At 34.3% G+C, this 7,500-nt stretch overlaps 1 pseudogene; it reads right to left on the reverse strand.

Moving 5' to 3' along the window:
* Window positions 1–7,500, reverse strand: part of LOC137643226 (DE-cadherin-like) — a 94,084-nt pseudogene that overhangs the window by 39,501 nt on the left and 47,083 nt on the right.

Here is a 7,500-nt window from a genome sequence, read left to right on the forward strand (position 1 = left end):
TAAGAAGAGAATTATGCTAGATCTTGGTGGTTTTAATATTGTATGTTTTAATAATTAGAAAGCAGGCATGCTTTAAAAGTGTGTATTCAACAACTGGCTATATCCATGTAATTAACTAGCTAATGGAAAAAACAATCAACAGAGTATGAAAACCCCACTGTTTATGGCATTTATAAACTTTGAGAAAGCTTTTGATTTTGTCAAACTTTCAGCAGTAAGGAAAGCCGTTTAAAGACAAAAAATAGATGAATTTCATGTTAGAACACATCTATGCGGGATGTATAGCTATCCTACTACATGGAGATAGTGAGAAAATTCCGACTGAGAAAGGAGTTAAACAGGGAAACCCCATCTCTCCTAAATTGTTCATAGCATGCCTAGAATAAGTTTTAAAAACTCTGGATTGGGAAAATGCAAGAAATAATACTAAAGGGGAAAACCTTAAAAGCTTAATATTGGCAGATGACATAAATCTGTTAAGTGAATCATGGAAGGAATTACAAAAGATGACAGAAGATCTGAATAGAGAAAACAGAAGTGTAGGACTGAATGAATATGAGTAAGATTAAGATAATGTTCAATGAAAATACAAAGACAACAAAGATGACGGTTCTGGACGAACTTCTAGAGACTGTTACTAAATATACGTACTTTTGTGCAAACAGTAAATGTTTTCCCAGGACACGAGACCGAAATTAAAAGAAGGATAAAAATGGGATGGAGAGCTTTTGGTAAACAAAATGAGACCATGAAAATTAAAATGCCACTTTCTCCTAAAACAGAAGGATTTAATCTGATGGTCCTACCAGTATTAACTTATACATCAGAAACTTGGAGCCTTTCTAAAGCCTTAGAACATAAGATAGTTGCAACTCAAAGAGTATCGGAAAGAATAATGATGTGAATAAAACTAAGAGACAGAAATAGAGCAACATTCACACACGAGTAAACTAAAGAAGAGCGTATTCTAACATGTTAAGAAGTAGAAATGGACATGGGCAGGACATGTACTGACAATGACAGATGAGAGATGGACAAACAGAATAACTTAATGGGTACTTAGAGACTGCAAACGAGGAAGGGGGAGGAAGAGAAAAAGATTGTTTGACGAGCTAAGAAATTTTGCAGGTATAGACTGAACATAAACAGACACATGTGGAAGGGAATGTCTGAAGCCTTTGTCCTGCAGTGGAATGGCAACGGCCGATGACGATGATAATGATGACGAAGTTGATATATAAAAAGAACTTGGGATGGGAAGGGTAATGAGTAGAGCTAAGATGAGTGAAGCGTTTGCAGTATCAGTAAAGATTCTTTGATTGGGTGAAAGTGTGCACATGATTTGGTTCGAGGCTTGTTTGAATATGAATGGGTGTGGCAGAGGTAAGACTTGTGATAAGCAGCGCATATGGCCCAAGTTTGGAAAAAAATGAGAAGGAAAAAACTCTTTTTGATTGGGCATTAACCGGTGCCTGACTGAGATTGGGGAGAACATACAAGAGTGGTTGCGCGATGAGATTCGAATATAAATGTAGGAAAGAGAGCCAAAGACAGAACTGCTGATTGGTATGGGAATGAAGAGAGTGTTCGCGAAATCTATCTGGAAAGATGTTTGATTGTTAGAAATGAGGTATATGGTTCATAATAAAAATATGCAAAAGTACACCTATGAAAAAATAATCTGAGGAAAAGAGTTTTTTGATAAATTATGTCTTAGTGAAGAGTGGTTGGAGGAACGAATTTATTCATGTCATGTTAAGAAGATGAGTGAATGAAGGTATATCCAATCAATATTTCATTAAACCATAAGTTATGATGAAATAATTTCGAGGGGAAAGTTTGAACATGTGAATGTAAATATATTTAAAAATATTGAGCTGGATAAGCTAGCGGCGTCGAAAGCATATAAGAAAATGATAAAAAAGAAATGAACTGTGGGCTAGGGTTAAAAAAGCGAAGGAGGATGGGTAGCTGAAAAATGTATGAAATGTATGATGGGAGTCATTGGGATAGAGGGCAGTATTTTTTAGTATATGAGAAATAATCAAATAAAATTAGTAAGTGGATGAGAATATAAAAAAGTTTATTAAAGGAAACCGGGGATTATGTAAGTTGCAGAATCATGATAAAAGAGAAATATGCATTCAGAGAGGATGGATAGGCAAGTCAAGGACAAAGCGAGACGAAAAAAAAAAATAGCCAGTAATCAAAGTCGAAGGGCGAGGGTGAATGTATAAAAAAAAACAGGCAAATGAACAATTAATGGATCCAGGATTTAAAGGATGAATGTGGCTATGACTGTTTATTAGTTTTCATCTTCAGGCACCAATTCTTAGGAGAAACGTTCAATGTTGGTTACAATTTTTCCCTCTTTCTCTCTCACGCTCTCTCTCTCTCTCAAACACAAACACGTACATATACACACGCACTTACACACACGTACGAGCTGTCCTACACACACACACACACACACACACACACACACACACACACACACACACACACACACAAATATATATATATATATATATATATATATATATATATATATATATATATATATATATATATATATATATATATATATACACATATATACGTGCGAGTGTGTGCGTGTATAATTGCAAAGTATATTATAAGAAACGTACATACATGTTTGGAAAAAAAGAAAAGAGTAAGAACATGAAACAAAGGCTGAATTCTCGACTAATTACTCTTCATTCTTGCAATGACCCCAATGTAGATATGCTACTTAGCATAAATTAAGGCATAATGATAGTAATCCGGAATGGTTTATCCATTTTATGGGCGGCTGCAATTAGTTACTTTTGAGTGTTTTGCTGCCTTATTTATGGATATTATCCTGGCTTGTGGAATATTGCTTACTGCTTAATTACAGGAGATCAGCATATTAGGATCCAATTAGTTACTCTCTCTCTCTCTCTCTCTCTCTCTCTCTCTCTCTCTCTCTCTCTCTCTCTCTCTCTCTCTCTCTCTCTCTCTCTCTCTCTCTCTGTATATATATATATATATATATATATATATATATATATATATATATATATATATATATATATATACATATATATATATATATATATATATATATATATATATATATATATATATATATATATATATATATATATATATATATATACACTGTATATGTATATGTATAAATCGTTGATTTTCCCCCAATTATGGGTATCTTCACATTAGTTACCCTAAGTAGCCAAATCTTCATTCAACAAATAAACTAGACAGATGATTAATCTTAAATTGCGCCAACTACATTTCAATAATTTGCATTTAGATTCCAAATGTTACTTCCATGAGGAATATATGATTCAACAATCCTTTCATACATTTTACTCTTGGCCTCCATAAACAATACTTCTTTTCTATACTTTCTGTAAACTTTCCTGTTTCTTGAATTAAGTAGCTCACATCATCTCTCAATCTACCACCATTCATTATATTTACTCAGAAATACCGATAGGAATCAATTGGTTTAATTCTTCCACCATCTATCTACTTTAAAAATTTTCCTTCAAATTTCAAGAGTCCAATTATCTACATAATCTGGTTTATCTTATACAAAAAGACCGTTCAGACATTTTTCCTATATTCTGCAGATTCTCTTTTGCAAATAAATACCAATTTTTTCACAATTCATATCAACTTTTGTTGCTTCAAGTTTTTGGTTTTAATTTCCCCCATTAACCACACTCTTGTTCATATTTACTTTTAACTTCCTCCTGAAACTGACCTTTGACGACATATCCATCTGGAGTGACCTGGAGAAACTTGAGGTCAAAATGGGTGACGTCCTTCTCGCCGAAGGCCTCCAGGTCTGTGCCTCCCATTGTCTCCTTCACCAGCTCTCGATCCAGGTCGGGGTAGGAGACGGTCTTCCTTCCTCGCCGGGCTAAGCATAGAATCAGTAACACCAAAACTACGAAGAAATAAAAAAGTGTTTTCAGAAAATTATTTTTCGAACCCATCACTTTTCACATGTTTTTGTTTTCCTTTGCTGAAGGGACGTGTGACCTTTTATCATGGACCCTCTGTTCATATGTGAACATGCGCTATGAGCAATTTACTACAATAGTGTTTCTTGGAATTGTAAAAAAAAAAATTGTCCCGATATTCTGGATATTTTCGTAAATCTTAAGATTCATAACAAAAATATCAAAGCTGTATACTACTAAAATTAATATTAAATGATGCAACGTCCATGACTACCCTACAAAACACTGAAAGACATTTTTTTTAAGGTTAATGTTAATGTGCTCCCCTTCTCAATGCTGTAATATGCAACCAAGTATTTGTTATATAAATCAAAAGGCATATATATATATATATATATATATATATATATATATATATATATATATATATATATATATATATATATATATATATATATATACATATATATATATATACATATATATATATATATATATATATATATATATATATATATATATATATATATATATATATATATGATTATATAAACAAGCATATATGTGTAGTGTGTGTATGTGTATAAACATGTGCAAGAGATAACGTACTTAAGAGGCAAAGAAGACTTGCAAGGATAATGATGATTGACTGCTGACCCAGGACGACCCTCGAAGTACGTGGAGCATCACAAGGCTGTACTGGCATGAAGGCATAATCTGTGGCATTGAAGTCATAAAGGAATTGATTTTGACGCATATCCATGATACACCCCGAGAAGGATTCGACTTTAGGGGGTATCAAGTTCCACCGATAAGACGCAGATAATGAGGCAAAGCTAGGCATGGCAGAGACACCCCCAATCTGAAGAGGTCCCTGGACGTTGAGAAGGAAGTTAGGGTAGATGGATATGTGAGGATAGGGGATAGTAACCTTACAAGGATTACCACTACCCATGGATGCGTTGAACCCACAGTCGGTTACTTCAAAGAACATTTCCTTCTCATTCCATACGACAGTGAACTCAAAGATACGATTGTTGTTATTTTCAATTGGGATCGAGACCTTTTCTGTCCCTGATCCGAGATCAATGTAAGTCACCAAGACCCAGTTTCTTAGAAACACATAAATGAAGTCTTTAGGATAGTCCTCCCAAGGAGATTCTACTATTGGCCCCATGTATAGAAGAATGCCGTTTGGATTATTTGATTTGAAAGAAATAGAAAAAGTCGAATTGTCACACACTTTCAAAGGTTCATACCAAGCAAAGCTTTTCTCAAACCTTGCGTTCTTGAGTTCACAACGGGGTCCGTAATTATGATTGTCTATACAATGGCACCTGAGAGTGTTGTTGATAACAACGCAAGTCCCTCCATTGTAACAAAAGCCACTGAAGCAAACTGAGGGGAGGGGCTCGAGTTCCCCACAGTCACAGGTGTATTCGTCAGTGATGTCGACGCCAACCATGGTGGCTGTGCTGCTTGCAACCACTAGAGGAGATGTAAGGTTTGGTCGCATGGTGTGTTGACAGCTTTTCCCTCCACAAGGAGACTTGGATTCATACAAGCAGGAATTTATATCTACCATGGTAACATCTACACCCAATGCTTTAGAAACCTGAAACAAAAGGCAATACACTTGATATGTATAGTATTTTAGTATATGTCTGAGTCAATATTTCATATGAAGGAACAGTAGGTAATAACATTTAGCATAACACAATTCGGCCAAAAACATTCTTGGATTGGATTTGTTCCTACCTGCAATCGATTTTTCATCATGAGTCCATCCAACTTTGCGGCAGTGTAATAGGGCGAACTGTGGCAGTTGTATCGTATTTGCACACCATCCTCGACATCGAGCATGCTGAAAATGTCGACGTTGTTCCGAGGTATCTTATGGATCTTCCCTATCTGGTCCTTCATAAAGCGTTTCAGTGTTTGTTATCTATTTGGGACAGAGATAATGATAATATTATGATCTTTTTTTGCTACCTTCCCGTAGCAGGGAGGGGTTCCAAAGTAAAACAACAAACACAGATTTCTCTTTATATCAAATAGAGAATAAAATCTATCAGCATTAAACCTTCATATTGGCAGAAGGTTCATACTCCAAAACTAAATAATTACCAATAGCTAAGTAACTTAATGTTGATGTTTAAGAGATCACATTACTTGATTTCGAGAGCAATTTTTATCTTTCAGAAAACCCAAGTTCTTCCAGTCAAATAAGCGTATGTACTTTAATTTCCCGAGTGACTCTAATACCATCATCCAATAACTTCTGATTAATGTCGTCTTTTATATCGATCAATTATCTTTACGTAATAGATCACTCACTTTCAACTTACAGCGAAAAAATTTGTCCCTTTCCAGTCATAGGAGTCAGTCTTTGACATTATCTACCCAATACTAAACTCCCAATCCGCAACCATGCAGTACCATTTCTTTTTAATTCCATTCGATTCTTTCCTTATAATTTCTTTATCTATTTAGCTGTTCTCAGTTTTATGCTTCATTCATCTATTCCTTGCACCGCTGTTCTAATCTTTACTTTCAAGATCTATTCAAAATGTTTCAATCCAACGCAAGGGTATATTTTTTCAGACATCTCTCAATTCCTTTCCGAATTTACCTCTCTCTTGTATAGTTTTTTCCGTATGTCTCTAGATCTTGCCTTATTTCAAGCAGAAATTTTTACAGCTTCTGTTTTTTTCCCCAAAACTTCCTTCTTATTCCTTTCGCTTGTTCTGAAGCTACCCAACTTCATTTTTAGCCATAGGAAACTATTTCTTTCTCCTATACCTAATTCAGTTTATTACCAGGAACCTCCTTGTGCGCCTACAAAGCTAGAATCTTTAGGTAAATCAGTTCATCTTGTCGTGTAGGCAATTAACTAAGGTGCCCTATATGCGACATGAATGAAGTTTTTCCTACTCCCTGTCTATTTCTACCACTTCTTAAAACAATATCTGTTATAATTTTCAACGATGAGGGATATATAGTAGCTTTAATGTTCAACATAAGTGATTTGTTTTGTTGTGATTAAAAATAACTGTAAAAGCAATTTAGATATAGATGAACACAGCCCTATTCTTCTTTACGTTATATATATATATATATATATATATATATATATATATATATATATATATATATATATATATATATATATATATATATATATATATATATATATATATAAACAAAAAAATATTACCAGAGATGAACTACGTGGATGATGAATTGTGTTAAAATTGTTGTTCGGTATCGAAAATCTATCTCACAAATGTTGTGAACATGTCTCAACTACAGTATATTGTTATGCATCTGACAGATTAATCAATGGCATGTAATAAAAATTACGACAAGGAAAATATTGCTGCAAAAGTAAAAGGAAGTACGAAAGGACTTTTAGAGAAGCCTTTTATCTGGGATTCTTACCGTATTTCTTTTGAGCATTTGATGAGACCGGACACTAGCAAGCATGAGTGACCCTGAGTTCATGACGGCATTGAGATTGAGGTCA

The sequence above is a fragment of the Palaemon carinicauda genome, chromosome 6 (genome assembly GCF_036898095.1).
Source record: "Palaemon carinicauda isolate YSFRI2023 chromosome 6, ASM3689809v2, whole genome shotgun sequence".
In the NCBI taxonomy this organism is placed as follows: Eukaryota; Metazoa; Arthropoda; class Malacostraca; order Decapoda; family Palaemonidae; genus Palaemon; species Palaemon carinicauda.